At 40.7% G+C, this 17168-nt stretch overlaps 2 long non-coding RNA genes across 2 annotated transcripts in view; one reads left to right on the forward strand and one right to left on the reverse strand.

The window, feature by feature from the left end:
* Positions 1-14948, forward strand: part of LOC135308778 (uncharacterized) — a 48466-nt gene extending 33518 nt beyond the window's left edge. Inside the window, exons 3-4 of the long non-coding RNA XR_010369156.1 lie at positions 3987-4120; positions 14835-14948. This is a non-coding gene — a long non-coding RNA (uncharacterized LOC135308778). The remainder of the gene's footprint in view (positions 1-3986; positions 4121-14834) is intronic.
* On the reverse strand, positions 13376-16846 carry LOC135308777 (uncharacterized). Its single transcript, XR_010369155.1, has 3 exons — positions 16709-16846; positions 15258-15368; positions 13376-13782 (listed from the first exon to the last, which is right to left on the reverse strand). It is a non-coding gene; the product is annotated as an uncharacterized LOC135308777 (long non-coding RNA).
* Positions 16847-17168: the final 322 nt, after the last annotated feature.

Raw genomic sequence — 17168 nt, forward strand, 5'->3', positions numbered from 1 at the left:
ATTATAAAAAAAAGCAGAACTGCTACCATACACACACACACACACACATATACATATACACATTTATGAATTAATTAATTAATTATATTTTAAATGTCAATAAGTTAGGGGCAACACTTTCTTATTCCTGCTTATTCAGTACTTGAAGTGAGTATCTAGTTTGGGGTTCTGTAATTCAAAGTATGGATTGCCTTGGTGGACAGCAGAGGTGACTAATAGCAACGAAAAGAAATTCAGAAAAGATGGCTGGTAAAGACAGACTAAAGGATATAAGGTTGTTCACTCTACCAAAAGGTACTTAGGGAAGATATGAGAACTCTACAAGCTCAAAACACTTGCTTCAAAGAAAAGGGAATAATCTATTTTCCTTGCCCATAAATAGAAATTAAGAGAAACAATGGGCTTAATGGAGCATGAGCTTTAAGCCATGATTAGGAAAGCATTTTGCATTGTAAGGATTGTGGAAGACAGAGAAAAGCTGGAGGCTCCTGTCTTTGAGGTATGAAATGGGTAGAGATTTTCCTGCTCTAGAAAGAGGAGATAAACAATGTCATCCTCAGAGGTCTTCATGCTCCACTTCCTGTGATTATAAATAAATCCTCATGAGTCCATAACATATAATGCAATATGTATAATGACTCTCAATTCTTATTAATTGAAATTAAAAACTTGCATCTGGGCTGGGCCTTTGGATCCAATTCTTTATGGACTGGTCTGCTTTGAAAGAGTGTCTCAAGGAACTTATTTACTGAGAGAAGTGGAGCAAGGGGAAAAGTAGAAGAGAATTCCCTAAGAATTAATGTCTGCCAAACAGAAGGAATCCCATTAGGTTGGTTTAATTTGAGAAGTATTGTAGGAGCTCTCTCCCCTCCAGAAAGAAGGTTGTTTTCTGACTGAACATGCATATGAATTACTTTGAATCAACCACCTTGTTAGCTTTGGGAAAGAGTCTCTTCATAGATTAAGAGAGCTGGATATAGACAGAAGTTATTGTCCCGTGTCTGGTAGGCCAGATTTTCAGGTGAGAAGAAAGAATGTCAGAAGTGTAAGAGAACAGCACTCCTGGAGTTGCTCTGCGCCCTGCAAAGTGCTCTATGTCATGGCACGCTTGGCCTCCCGAGGCAAAGCAAGGGGAGTGAATGTCCAGGAGGAATATCTCTCTTTCTCTTCCCACTGCAATATTTTTATCATAAGTGTAGACCATAATCTGCCCCCATGTCTTAGCTTCATCCACATGAAGCAGTTGGCCTTGGTTTGGGTGCATAGCAGTGACCAGATGTGGCACCCAACTAAGGGAGAATAGAGGTGGAGCCCCACTGTGAGGTCTTCCAGGGAGCAGATGTCATCTCATGCCACAGAGTGCACTCCTCTGGTAATCAAGGAAATTGATTTAATAAGCTGTCCTCAGGGGTGTCTCAACACCAAGGACTCTTCTGGCTCAAGTGTTTGTGCTTGGTTGAGATTAGATTTAGAAATTGTTTTTTCCCTCTATTCTTAGCTTCCTCTGTGTGCAACAGAGGATATGGGTTTTGTCTGAGTATGGGATGTGGTCTGCCACCTTTGGAGAGCCCTCTTCCAAGCAGATGGAAGTGAGACTCAGAAAGCCACCCCTGCAGCCAGAGACAGAAGCTTTTTTTAGCTGGCAAGCAGGGAGCTTCTTTTGCCTGCAAGTCTGTGTCCATCTCCTCACCAGCTCCCACTAATTATGTCAGCCTGTCTTTCACCCAACTTCCAGCCACTCCTTTTCAATGCCCACAGCTGTGACTACCAATTAACAAACAGCAAGTCAGAACAGCACTACCAGGCAGCCCCCTGTAGCCATAATGGCATTAAAATACTGTTGTGACCTGAATGAATACTCTTTGTTGGACAGTTACAGCCTTATGGAGGCTATAATTACAATGGTATCCTTAGTTCTGCAGATATAATTTAGCAGTGATGTACTGAGAACAAACAGGATTACAAGGCAGACCATATGCCCAAATATTCACCAGTTAGATAATTTAAAAATCTTCAAGAAATCATTGCAGCTGAAGCTGTAATGTACAGTGTGTGATTACATGCTCACTTTTAACAGCATAGCTTGTCACTTGCTATGGGAAACGGGCAGCACACAGCTTTGAGCAGCACGTGACATAAATAGTAATCTTCAGGGAGTTCACCATTAAAAACACCACCAGAGACTCCACTGAGATCTGAAGTATTTGGTGAAGCAATGTTTTGCAAAGAGATTGTAGTTTAACACATAAAATATCTAGATAAGGCACTAAAAATGTGCTCAGCTTCCCAGAAACTCAGAGGGCACCTGGTAATGCATTATTAACAGCTTTGATGTTCAGTGGTGGGAGGGTGGGAAAGTGGAATCAAGACAGAGGGAAAGCTTATGTTGGGTAAAGAGATTTTGTAGTAAGCTCTCCAAAGCCTGGGCTTGGAGGAGAGTGGAGGCAAAGAAAGCTGGTGACTTAATAGCAAAGGGTGCCCACCAGCCATCGCTATAGCAATGAAGAGTGCCTGGAAGGCAAATTCAAGTTGCTGAGGGCAGAAATATTGGACAAAAGGATGCCTGAGGGGAGCTGAGAGGCTCAAGGAACTGAAAATTTAAATAGGAATTGAAAATTGATTGACAACTTTTCACCTTTTTTTGCAGCCAAGTAATTATTGCTCTGGCAGGCCAACTTGAAAGCTGAATACCTGTCTCCCAAATCCAGCCCATAGTTAGCTTGCTCCCAGGGAGCTCTTCCTCAGGAATAGATACTTCCTTGCAACCTAGAAAAGCCCTCAAGTGCCTGTTTTGGGCCAGAGTAGCCCACCAAGTAGCAGCATAAAATAGCCCTCAGAAGATGGGCACCAGAGCCCTGTTATGAGTCCCTTACACAGGATCCCTTCTGCTGGAAGATGGGCACAGGGGCAGGGCTGAGTCAGGATCCCTGCGCTGCTGCTTTTCAGTGTACCAGTGTGTGCATGGGCAACTGCAGCCTTGGGGGCTGCCAACCAGCAGCTCCCTGGCACACTAGATGTACTTTAAAATTTCAATCTCTGTTCTGTGTCTTTCTGAATTAATGACTTTCTCTGGAAAGAATTCATGAGATTTTTTATGGAGCTTGTGTCATTTGCCGGCTGGTGACCTGGAGACATGCAATATATTTTGGATTAAGTTAAGTTGACCTGTACAATAAGAAAGGAAAGAAAGCAAAAAAAAAATCTTTGTGCTTTAAAAAGGAAATTAAAATGTTTAAAGCTTCTTTATTATGTAAACTTAACAGAAGTGCAAAGCAGTAACTGTTTTTGAAAGGCTCTGTGGAAAACCTATGTCATTCACTGCTATTAAAAGACAGGGATCTTTATAGAAAATATAGGGAGCCAGGTAGATTTTAACTTTATAGCTTTGCATGCCAGATTTTTCAGAGACAATGCTTTGCATGTATGATATTCTGCCTTTCAGTTATTGCCACAACTTTGCATGACAAGATCTGGATAAGCACTTTTAAGGGGAATTGTGTAAATTTTCTTATTGCTGGGACATGAAATATAATTTAGTGCAGATATATCTGGGAGAAGGAAGAAATATGATGGAGAACTAAGCTGAGTAAGAGAGAGATGTGGAGGGCTCTTTGATTATGCCCAAATTCAGTTTTTCAGCCATTAACATATTAATAAAATAGTCTTTTTTAAGGTTTTCAGGAATAAGACATACTCAAATTAACCAAAAAGAAGACATTAAAGAATTTCAACTTTGTATTCAAGTGTTTCAAAGATTTTTTTGAAACACCTGGAAAATTAAAACAAGAACAAGTCATATCAATCTCACACAAATTTTCTGATTATATGCTCAATTATCTCACTGAGGTCACTAATGAAATAAAAAATGTGTCTGGACAGATCAGCACTGGGTCCTGCTTAAAGTATTACTCCAGCTGGAGAGAGCTCCAATAACAGTATGTATTCTTTGTCAGTGATTTTTAATCAGTCTGGTACTCTTTTCACAGTGATTTCTTCAAAGCTTTGTGTCCGCCGTTATTTGGAAGAGTATCAGAGACCCTCACAGTGCATGCTGTCCCCAGGTCCTGTCACCATTCTGAGTGGCTATCGATGGGACAAGATGCCATTTGCACAGATGGAGGTAAAGGATGTTTCAGTGATGAAAATGAGAAATCATGAGTCTGCATGAAACCTTGACTTAAGAGGAAACATTTAGAGATGCTACCCTGAAAGCCATGAGTAAATCTTGTGTTTAGGCTGGGTTGGATACTGAGGGGAAGACCTCCATCAGAGACATCACTTGGACCATGGGCAGGATGGGGATAATATTCAGTGCAATTGAACAGGAGGAAATGAGGGAGCCTTGAAGTACAGGAAGATAAAAAGTCTCATTCCAAAACAGCTGAAACAGATGCTTAAAATACAATGTTTGAAATACAAATTGACAAGACATTCTGACACTTTCTAATTAGAGTAATTTCGGGTATGTACCATGAACTTAGACAGAATAGAAACCAAACAATTTCAGACAAAAAGCAAAAAAATAATGAGGGAGCATTGTTTTTTGAAATGCTGGTTTGTTTCAAACAAACTTTCCTCTTCTTTTTTCCATTTTTTGTACAGATGAAACTAGGTTGTCAAAGTGTTCCATACAAATTCATAGTTTGCAGCCACCTGAAAAACCTCTTCTTTGGCAAATGGTCCTTTTGTTGAAATTGCTTTTACTTGATTTGACATCATCCCTCAAATGCAAGTGGGAACTTCCATAAGCACAATGATGCAGAGGAAGAGGAGGAGTTGAAAACAGCAGAGGTTTAAGATGTAAGATAAGAGTGGGAATGAAAATAGTATATTACAATGTTCTGTGTGGAATTGTAAGAAAGAGAGCATGATGGCACATGGGATAAGTATCTTGAGGGGCCTGATAAGTAAAACAGATAACACCTTTCTCTGTGTGGAGACATGTACAGAAAGGCAGAGCAAGAGAGCTGTGGAAGCCATGGAAAAGACGCAGTGACGATCCTTTCCTCCCATCTCTCTTCATCATTTTTTAAATACAATTTTTGTGCTCCACACATCCCACGAATCAGTAAAAGTTCTTTTCTTGTCCTCTTCGTGAACAATTAATTTTGCTTCTTGCAGCAAAACTGGAACCAAGTGTAATTATTATCTGGTGCCTCTGGGAATTTACCTGTGCCTTCCAGCAGGGCTATGGGTTGGTCTCAGAGACTCTTCTGCTCTCTTCTTTTGGGTGATGTGGCTCCTTACAAGAAAATTTCCTGAGAGGCTCCTAAACTTCCCTGTAGGGTGGGTTTCTTCTTTCAGGCCTCAAGGTTTCACAACAACACACTCAACCTTGCTTTCAGAACAGCTTATGCTGGCTCTGCTCTTTTCTCTTCTCTTTGGATATTCTTTATTCAAAAAACTCCTGCAATATGTATTATTTCAATTACCCTGGAGGTTTACACAGTGCTTACAATGAACTGAGCTGTGCTTCCAACTTCTGCCCATTATATTCTGACAAAGAGGCTCAGAGGCAAGGCTATGTGACTGGTGAACAGTGTGTGAGGCAAGGTTCAAAGGGAAGAAGCTTATACAATAGTTAGTCATAACTCTTCCCCTTTCCACAGTCTAACTCTGTCTTTTAATACTGAATTTCAAGTTACAATCAGGGGCTGAGAGACTTTATCTTAGAAAAGGTTTTTGCTAAAGGTAATAGGGGAAATGTAAATTGGCTGTTTGTTTATGCTTCTGGACAGTGAGAACATAGGCAATTGTTATTCCAAGCATTCACTTAAATACACTGAAGAGTTCTTCTTATAGAAGTTTCATTTAACTGAAGATTATCCAACATGCAAAGGACTGCTTCATGGGAATTTCTATATCTATAGGGCTTTTGGGTTATTTCAATGGTTGCCAGCTCCTCAGCCATTGTCTCTTCCCCAACAAAGTTCCAATTGTATCAGTCCTAAAGGCTGGAAAATTGCCCATTGTAACCGAAGGTTCCATTCATAATTTAAAACCAGAGGAACAACAATTCTTTGCTACAGGGAAACTATTAGTGTCTCATGTGACTGGCAGTCCCTAAAAATCAAATGCACTGCATACACGTGGAACATCTCCTGCTTTTCAAAATGAGGATTCCCCAGATGTGTGCCTTTGAAAATAATTCAGTGTATCCCTAGTCCTTATATTCATCAGTGTGTGCAATCTGGTAACATTTTGCAAGTACATCTTGCCAGTAGAGAGGATTTCATTATAAATGCCTAACAAAAGGATCTCCCTTTCCCATCTCTCCTCTTTCTGCACTTACTAAGCTAATTACTTCATTTTTATAAAGGGAGAAGCTCATCTCTCTTCCTCCTTCACATGCCTACCATCTCTCTGGCTTGATCTTTGAATGCTGTGTGCTTTGACTGTGAAATGCAAGGTAAAGAAACTCACATTCACTTTCCAGTTGGAATTTGAAGGCTGGGTATTTTTCTAACCCAGCTTTCAGCTGTTAGTCAAGGGTCAGTTCACTATAGACAAAAGCTTTCAAACTTCAGAAGAGATAATTCACAACATCGGTTGAAGCGCTGATGGAAGGGAGGTCTGACCATGTTTCCCTTTGGTTAAGGATGACAGTGCAGATAAGAACGTGTTAATGGATGTAACCTTTTACCTTCTGGCACCTCACTTGGTCAGGATTATCTTATTGTCACCTTGGATGATCATTCTCCTGAATATCAGGGACTTGGATAGAGGTCTGCTTTTCTGATTACTGCTGAGCTATCAAAAGGAAAGAAGTCTAGGTACAGCCTAACATGGCTAATTTTGCCTTGAAACAATAATACTTTGATGGTTTTTAGATTTCTGAAGTCTTTTTTCCCTATGTGCCTAACTTACTGATAACTGCACCCAGGGTGGGATACACCACCATGTTCCTACAAAAGGCTGCCTCTTCAAAAAGATATTTTGGGGAATAACAGCGGGAGCATTAGCAATCAGCTCAAGGATAGCAGGTGTGCCACTGTTGTTCTGGAAATTCATTGCTGCTTCTCTACTAATGCTTGCTTGCATGTCATCTCTTGCACAGCTTGACTGGACAGGGAAGAATTAATACTTTTAATTTAATTAAAAAGCTACTGAGGTAGCAAACAAATTCAGCAAGCAGGTTTTCCTTACCTTCAGAATGAGTTTTTATTATTGGTGATATTTTGACAACTCAAAGCTCTGCTAAGTTTGCTTAGAACTCTCTGGAGTTCTAAGGAAAGAAAGAGACTTCAGAGCTTACACATTCCCTTTGGATAGAACAGGCCAAAATCCTGACCTTTGTTGGGTTTACTTTCCAATCCAGATCCACATTTGTCTGTTTCTCCTGTGTAGGCAGAGACTGCCCTGCAGCATTTTAGGCTGTCATTAGCCATCCTAGTTCCATGGTGGAGGTTGTCTGTCTACAGTACTGACAGACAAATAGACTGTACTGCACATGCACAGCCATTATTTGTCCTTGCTTTTCCCAGCAATTACTTGCCAACCTTTTACCCATCAACCCAACCTAATAATCAGTCCTTCTTATTTTTTTCTTTTTTTTCTTGAACTGGGAGTTTTGGGTGTGCAAAAACTAAATCCCAAGGACCTGAAATTTCAATCCTTTATTTTTAGAAGTCCTAGTATAATCTTTTGATGTATACCCTTTTAATGGGTAAACACCAATGTAGCAATGGTAGGAGAATAAATTTCCTTAGCTCCATTTTGCAGCCAAAATAAAAATCCCTTCCCTTATTTTTCCTTGTTGGCATATTTTCCATAATGTTGATCTGCCAGACCCTCATAGACAGCATTTTCCCCCTTTGCTGTACATGCTTCATCAAAACAACTAGATATCTCTCCAAGCATGGTACCCTTTGCTGCTGCCTTTCTGCCCTTTCTTCCTCAGACAACATAAAATCCATCTGTCAGAAAGTAAAATTACTTGTTCTGTGAAGTGAAATCTTCAAAGCTCTTCAAATATCTAGTGTATGAAAACTCTTTTCTTCATCCCATTTAGGATTACAGCCAAAAAAAAAAAAAAAAGACAAGAAAGTTCCTTCCGTGCAGAGAAAATAGCTATTAACCTCCAGGATAAAAGCAGATAGAATTCCAACGATGGAATTCTTTTTTTGCAAAGGAATTGTGCAGAAGGTAAGTACTGAGGACAGCTACAAGCAAGGTGTAGGGGACCAACAGCTCCCACAAAAATTTGTCACACTTAAATAAGAGAGTAAAATAAGCATTGGCCTACTTTGGAGGTATCAGAAATTCTAGTTTGCAGCAGTGATTTGCAAGTGTCCCTCTCCTGACACTGTGTCAAGTAAAACATTCGCAGCTCAGCAGTTGCATCTGAATGTGGTGACTTTCACCAATATCTAAAAGGCATGATTTGAGAAGTGTTTGAAGCAGAGATTTTTGGATTATGTTTAAGTTTCAAGTGACTCAATATTCACTTTTAAAAGAGCAATATATTCATATATTCATATTACTGGCTTTCATTTTGTTATTTTTATACTCATTGAGACATGACAAGGCTGATTAGAATCAGTGGCCCAAAACCAAATGTCAATAAGTCTCAGAGGGGAGTTGTAAAACACATGTCTGAATACTTCAAAAATCTTTGCAGAGAAGGCTCATACTGCTTTGGAAAGGTGAACCCTTGTGCTTCAAGCTTCTTACATCTACCCCACATAAACTATGTAACAGCAATTTGTAGGACATGATGAAGAGGATAAACAGGCAGAGCAATAGGATGATTTACCCAAAATCAGACATCTCCATGAAAGAGAAGAGAGAATATAAAGAAACACAGCTTGAACTACATATGCTGATAAGAGAACTACAGAAAACAGAGATGCAGTGCCATGAAGCTTTGTGAGGTTTAGAGAATACAGTTTGCAATGAGCATTTAAGTCAACACAAATTTTAAAGAACCATATCAGCATCTGACTTGCTTTTTCTTACTGCTCTTCAGATTTTGCTAAGCCCCTGAGCTATCCAGATTCTTCACATATTTTTGTGCTCTCAAGGATAAAACTGGTGTCAGTTTTGCAACCAGAAGTGGTTTCTACCCTTGGACCCTTGGAACTTTCCCACACTGTTTTTTTTTTTTTTTTTTTTTTTGGGGGGGGTGGTTGTTTTTTGTTTGGTTGGTTGGTTGGTTTGTTTGTTTTTTTGTTTTGCTTTGGGTTTTTTTTGTTTTGGTTTTTTTTTTCCTATTTGTTCACTTCAGCACTTGCAGGTTTGGCATATAAGATAGTCATTTGGACCCTCATTCTGCTGCTTTTGCTGAAGGCAATGACAAAGCTCTTTTTGGCCTGAGGATTGATATGATCCTTTTTGGTAATAAGCAAGAGCAAGTCCATAGTCCAAGAAAAGACCAAATTATTTGATCAGTGCCTTGCCCAGAGAGAAGAATGCAGGTGAAGAATCCCACACTGCTGAAAGTTCCTACCCTTCTGATTTACCTACACACAGGAACAAAACAGCAGCAGGTAGGCTCCCTTCCCAGCAGAGGAGAAACAGTTAAGTCTTAGACAAAGCTGAAGGGAGATTAAAAAAATTTCAAACCTCCCTAATAGGGGCTGCCTTCCCGATCATATTACTAGTGCCAAAGTAGTGCAACTCTGCACTGTGGCAGGTCTTGCTCTTTTCAGGGATTCATTTATTAATATTAGCCTTGGAGGTGCTCATTTTGCTGAGTCAATACTGGGTCACACAGATGCAACTACATATTTATCAGTTTTCATTATTCTGTTCATGGATTTATACTTGTATTTGTGATTAAATTCAACTAAGTATATCTTAAGTCCCTACTTGTAGGGGCAGGCAGAAGGGCATCCTGTAAGTTGCTGCAGGAACTTCTGGGCTTTGTGCTGTGCTGATCTCATTTGATCTATGGGTTGCTGACTGGCCTCAACTAAGCTTCTTGACAGCTTGTGTGGAATAAAAAACACTGTCAGCAGGGGCTTGTTCTCTAAACACAGTTGCCATCAGACCAAGGAATGACAAATTATTTTCTCTTTCCCAATGATGAGAGTATCACAAAAAACCCCTACTGCTGCATTTCTTCTTTATTGTCCAAGATGAGGTAGAGAATAAGAATAGAGGGTGTTGAAGTTAGAGACGTTTTTCTTTTCTTTCACCTGTCCTTAGGTATCAGTCACCACCTGGGTGAAGAACATGAGCTGTCAGCTGGCTTGTGTGGCAAATATACACAGCAAGATCTGCCAGTGGTTGCTGCAGAAAATGGATGTGTTTTCTTATGGAGGAGCAGTCCCAAGGGCATCTGCTGGCTATTGACTGGGTTTCCAATGCAAGCACCACAGCTCTGAGTGCTCTAGAGGACAGTCTGAATGTGTATCTGACCTCACTGCAATCTGCACTTCAGCTGCAGTGCACTCACAGAGGTTCTTTCCAGAATGCTTATAAATATGGCATTTTCTGATTCTCAAAAGACCTTTAAAACTCTACAGGATGGTCCAGACATTCAGGGAGGTTCCTCATCCTAGGCATTAACCTAGTTGGGCTGTGACCCCATCTCTTTCTTATAGGGGGACAGGGAGGGAAGAAAGAGGCTAAAGCTTTGGATGTGGTGACTTCAATGTCCTAAAATGGAAAAGGCTGGTGCAATGCTGTTTATTTTAACTAAAGGTATTTCCATGGCCCTTATCACTGCAGCATCTGAACCAAGTCCAAAACTCCATTTTCCTGTCAGGTCTGCAAGGCTGGAAGCAGACAGCTGAGGGATTAGTGTCTGGTGAGTGGATGCAGCTGGAGTTAACCTGTGAGGCTCACTGAAACACGCAAAAGGACAAAGAGAAAAGGAGTGGATAGTGAGAGTGAAGTTTGCAAGGGATGTTGTGCTGTCCTTGAATCCTGGCACATTCCTTTTTATTGAATGTGTCATATCTCTCCGACACAGAAGGATCTTTTGCTCTGAACCAACAGAGCCTGTCTTGTGTAGCAGTGTTGTTTCCCATCTATCAGCAGTTCCCTCAGTCCATCTGCCCTGGAGAATATGTGGGACTGTGAGAGCTCCTTTATGCCTAGGAGGAAGCAGGGATCTAAATTGGCATGTCTTTGGTATGAGAGATAGCTTAGCCCTTCCAAGCAAAGCACGGTGAAGAACATGGTCTTCAGCATGTCCTAAGGGTCATTCAGAAGGCAGTTTTTTATCCTGCAAAAACTGTGGGGTTTGTGAGAAACAACTTAATGTGAGCCTAGTTCAGCAAAGGAGTTTATGTTCACTTAACTTTATAACAACATGCATCCTTCTCCCTACTGGCAACTTACTTGAAGGCTGATTTGCTTTGACCCTCAGAGTCCCATGCAAAAATCTCAGCTTTCAAAAATACAGTCTCTTACTTGCAAGGCAATCAGGAAGAGCCTGGGCAATTTGGTTTCCATCCTCTCTTTTGGGAATGCTGCTGTCTTTTGTTTTCTGAGGGGTCTCTTTCTGCATGGTTTCCTGGCCTGAACAGAGGCTGTGCTCCATGCTGCTGAAGTCGGATTTTTTAGTGGAAAATGCTATTTTTGGGAGTAGACTTGAAATTGTTCTACAGAAATAGATAATCTAGGCCTTGACTCTTACATGACTGCATTCTGCCAACTGCTGGCTTTATAATTACCCTCTTTCTTGGGGCTTTCCTCCTATACCTTGTTATACTAATTAGCTGTCTTGCCTTGATTTGGACAGTCAAGTCCCTCTTAGTGCACCTTTCCTAACTTAGTTTCTATCGCTGAGGCTTTCTGGAAGGAAAAAAATTGTCATATATAGTGGCAGTAGATGAGAAGAAATTGGTTTTGCATTTAAAAAAGCTATTGAGTGGCTCTTAAATGATACTGAACAGAGATACTGCTGGGTAGTTAATAGAGACCTGGTGGTTGGGGAGGTGGAAAGCCTAGAAATATGAGTTCAGTTCCTGTGTCAGCAAGCCATGACACTTCTGTGGGCCTTAGCTTCTTTTTATAGAACAGAGGTACAGTTTTCTTAAGTTGTCAGTGCTTTGGATCAGAGGCTATATGCATTTATATGCACATAAGAGCCCCTGTTTCTGGATCTCAGTGCAAAATTACAAGATTGATAATGTGAGACACTGTCACAGGAGGAAAAGAGCCTTTTCATTGTGGTATTTGCAGCTCCTCCCAATGTTCCTACCACTGGCCTACAGACAGGGAAGGCCTGGTCTTAGGATGGTTTGGTTAAATCTCACTTGTACAGCGTACAGTGGGCACATGAAAATGCTTTGGACTATGGCTGTGACTTTGACAAAGATTTAAAAACAATGCTGTGTGACTGCAGTGATCAGTGATACCATGGAAGTGGTGAATTGTCAGCAGATTACTGAGCTTGCCGCAGATTTATAGGCTGAAATGGGCTTTATAAAAAAACTATCTGATGAATAACATGGGACAAAGAAAGTATATGTATTTCTTACTAACTTTTAAAATAAACTAAATCCACCAAAATCCGTTACAGACTACAAATCATGCAAAGATACAAAGTCTGATTTTTAAACTTAATACGTGTAAGAATCTTGGCAGTGTTTCATGTTGGTTTTATCTGAAGTAATGGATTAACTGTCCACCAGTAGTTCTTGCAGTGTGAGTCAGGAGCTAGTCTGAAATTAGGACTCTGGGCTAAGTCCAGAAAAGGCTCCATTATGTGTTACTCATTGCAGCACAGAATTTTTCATCACATCCATTTTTTAAAATGTCTATCTCCATGAAAAAACACAAAGCTGTGTCCATAATACAAAGAGATTATTTTGAGTTGTTTTTTGGTTTGGGTTTTTTTTCAGAAAAAAAAAAAAAGCAGTGTTTGTCATAAACTGTTCTGCCTTTGTCTTAATTCTGAAATCTCTCTCATCTTTGGGCTCACAAAAACTGCGACTTATAAAATTGTTCAGCCCTATGGTCTCGACTCTGAGAGACAAAATGAAGAAATGAAAACTGAAGTGTACAGAGTAACCTTTCCCCTGGTACCTCCCTCCTGTATCTGTAATCAGGGGTTTAAGGAGAGGGTGTAGCAGGGCCTGCAGCTGAGCTCCCCCTTCAGGACCCTGATTCTGCACCATTACCATCTGGTAGGCTTGTTTAATTAACAGGGGGAGGTTTGGCATTTTATTACCTACTCCATCTGCTTAATCCTTTGTATTTTCTTTGCATCTTCAGTTAAGTCTAATGACATTTTCAAATCAAAGCCAACAATTATTTAGAAAAGTGTTTCTCCAAAACAATGGCAATTATAAAGAGCATTTTGAAATTGGAAGGGTAACAGCTCCTTCCCTCTTTACTGAAATTTATTTTTCTCCTCATGGCATTCATTTCCTTGTGAAGGAAGTCACTTGTATTTAATTGTTTATTTCTGTCTCTCAATTGCTTTTTTGGCTTACCTTACCACCCTGATCAATTCTGGATATTTCTATTTAATTTTCCAACAATGTTTTTTCGTCTGGATCTGCAAATACTTGCTCATGTACATGTCCAGCCTCAGCTTGGGGTGTAGAAAATGCAAGTGCCTTCTCTGAAGAGGAGCCACCCTTGCACAGGGAAGTGCAGCAGTTAGGGCAAAGTTTGTGCCTACTCTCGGGAAAACATGCTCAGTGCATCTTTCATTGTGGCATGGCTGATTGCTTTGTAGCTTGCTTCTCTGTAGACTTCTCCCTGTTTCTGCTTATTTTTCTTTTTCCTGGACACTCATATTCAACACTGATATTCCAGAGACCGGTCTTTGAACAGCTGCCTGCTACTCCCCTGGGTACTGACTTGGCTTTTTTGCACTATCTGAAAAACAAATATGAAACAATTAACAGGAAGATCAAAATCACTCAGTGCTTTTGGAGTCTCTGAGATGATTCTGTCTGGACTTAAGTACATGCCAAAGCTGACTAGTTTTTTTTTATTTTTTCTTTTTTTCTCTTCTTATCCACTTCAATTTCTCTTTGTTCCACAGAAGATTTTCTTCTGTTATCCTGCAGCTAAGTAGTATCAAAATTTATGCCACCTGATTAACAACTGCCAATTACATTTTTACTGTCTCTGATCAATCACTCTGCCAAGGCATAGTGAAGATTTGGGACTGGCTGGTACCACATTCTTTTCTGCTACTGGCCCACTGGATGATGGTGATGAAACCATTTCTCTCATTCCTGCTGCAGTTTCTGACACCACTTTATCTGTTCCAGTACCACATGAGAGAATTCTAAGGCAGAGCTTTATTATACAGATGGTGGTGGTTGTTTTATAGAATCATCAATTGTTTGGCTTGCTTTCCCCTTTTTTTTTTTTTCCTTTTTTTTTTTTCCCTGTGGGATTCAGTTTGGGGTTTTTTTGTGGAAGAATATTATTTTTTCCAGCAGAAGTGTTATAGCCTTTTACAACACACATCTCTTACAGCTATGTATATATCGTGTCACCTTTATCAAATTCTTCATGAGGGAAAATTATAAATTCTCTCCAGTGATTTGTTTTGTCAATTTTTAGTAAATCTGAACTCAGATAATTTGAAACAAAACCAATCCTCACTCCTTCAAGCTCAATCCTATCTGGTGTTCTCGACAAGTGCATGGAAAATTTACCCTGCGAAGAAGGCAGTTGCCCACGGCTGCTACAGATCTGGTAGGGTCAGGAGACATTTGCTCAGGCTCAGGGTTGGAAAAACATGGAGGCTGGAGACACCCAGGAAAGGTGGGCTGAGATTTCGCCTGTCCCAGCTTTGTAGATGTGACCTAAATATACCAGGATGAACAACCAAGGGTCCCACTTTTAAACACACTTTTCACATAAGAACACCTCTTACACCACTTTCCTCTCCAAACCTTGCTTTCTTATTCCAGGTCTTAGGAAAGCCCTTTGCAAAAGTCTTTGCTGCAGAAGCTGGTAGATACATTCTGATGACACTTTGGTACTTCTGGTTTAACTGGGACTTCTCACAGACAGCAGTCAAGGTGAGCCAGAATGTAACAGCTGTGTGAAATGCTGGTAGCATTGTCCACTACACTTTCAGAATCCTTTGCTTAAGAAGAAAGATCTAAGTCATCAAAAACTTAAGCCAAGATTTTTAGTTGTCATTCTTCTCCCTCATGCTGCTTTGTGGGCAGTGATTTGTGCTTGGCTGGCTGTTTCAGATGTAAAGCCCGCTGAGTTTCTTCCTGGAACATCCTGACACAGTAAACAAGGGAAAGCAAAGCAAAGGCAAAGCTTTTCCTGTGCAGCCAGCTGGAGGGCCTGTGCTTTCTCACTTCTTCGTGCATTCTTACCCCTGACCCCAGTGTGCTATCCAGTTCCCTCTGTCAGGTTCTCCTGAAAGCTGTGATTTCCTCTCCTGACAGGCAGCAGGAAGATCAGAAAGCTGTTGGGCAACCTTTGCTCTGGAGAGAATTGGAGGGTTATTAACAAAGCATGCCTGACAGGCAGGGTTTAGGAAATAGTGATAACATCAGGAAGAGGGAGGAAAGCAAACAGTTCAGTAGCTTAGAGTATGTTTGTCATTGTAAAATCAGCCCAGGCTAGCACCTTTATAAGCTGTTCTCTCCCTTGCAGTGTCTCTGTCACAGGCTTGGTGCTGCATATGAAGTCACACCATTTCCGTCAGCAGCTGAAATTGGTTCAATATCTTAGATGGGACTGTTCTGAACAAGTCCAAAAATTGGAGATGTTTTGGCTTGGTTTCAGCACCACAGAGGACAGTAAAATGACTGAACTTGTTTGGTCCTTGGGTGTGAGGGTGTGGCAAAAAGGAAGTTTCTTTCCACTGCCTCATAACCACTGCAGGAAGTCACCTATTTTACGAGGAAATCAAAGCCTTGTATGGAACTCATCCATTAACTGAGTGGATGTCACTAACATCCAGTAACCTGGCTTGGTAAAAGCCAGCTAGGACATTTAATTGGATGCTATGAAATCCCATCCTCTGGGCAGTTTGCAGCTCAGCTTTTGATATAGGCTTTTTCTAATTATCACTGACAGGCAGATCGAGGGTAAGATTATACATTTGAGTTCTTGTTTTCTCCCTTCCCTCCCCTTCTTCATATCATGTGTCAGCTCTAGTTTCCAAATAGATTTCCATGTCAAAGCACTAAACTTCATCCATCATGAGCACATTTGTGCAAGTCCTAACAAAATAACCCTGCTGCCGTGTCTCTCTGGGAAGGTGGAGACTCCAGTCATAATGTAATATGACAATGGAGGCACCATGAGACTGGGGAGTGAGATTATATCTTTTCCATTTGTGCAGTAACTGTTGTTTAGCATGGCATGTCAGTCTGTCAGATAAAGGCACACAGCCATCTATAAAGAATTATTAATGAAGATTCAGACTTTTTTTGCTGGAAATGGATCACTTCACTCTTCATTTCACTGACTTTTCACATTAGAAAACTAAAAATAGCCCTGAGTTTCTAAAGAAGGACTTTCAATATCTGGAAGGTTTTGCCTTTCCTGTAGTCCATTCCCCAGAAACAGGTTAAATACACAAACCCTTTTCCTAATAGTCTGAGCTGAACATTTCAGAGCCATAAACATGAACACAAGGTGTGTATCTTTGTTAAGTACATTCAGTCCACCAAGCCCACTTATCAACCAAAAAAAAGCAAAGACCAAAAAATCCCTCTAGCCTCTGATAATTTGCACTTTTGAGGAAAAGAGAAGTTAAGAAAAAGAAGTGCTAATCACACCAGCTTGGATAAACTGGTGTTGCCAAATGCTGTACCACTTTTGCCACTTTTCCGTGCCAATGTATCTCGGTCTCCTTTGAAGCAGCCCTGCTGTCACAAAGCTGGGCTGTGCTGGAGCAACATCTTCCCTTTGTTTCAGGACATGTCAGGGGATGCCAGGCGCATGAAAAGTGTGAGGGGCTGAAAAGTGTTCCACAGGTTCCACAGGCAGCTGTCTGTTGATGATCCAATTATTGCTTTATGACTTAGAATTCTTATTTCTACATAAGACCTTGACAAGGCTTGCCTTCTGGCTTTTGAAAACAAATGGCTGAAACCTGGAAATATTATTGTCTGTTAAAGAGGGCTTTTTTCCTTGCTCTCCACCACAACACAGAGGAACTGTTTAGATCCCCAGAACTTCCAGGTTTCGGATGGGAGAAAGTATGTGTGGTTGTGGCACTATCTTCCCATTTTCCATCAGGATGAGAGTGACATACTCATCTGGTGAGGATG

The sequence above is a fragment of the Passer domesticus genome, chromosome 10 (genome assembly GCF_036417665.1).
Source record: "Passer domesticus isolate bPasDom1 chromosome 10, bPasDom1.hap1, whole genome shotgun sequence".
NCBI lineage: Eukaryota > Metazoa > Chordata > Aves > Passeriformes > Passeridae > Passer > Passer domesticus.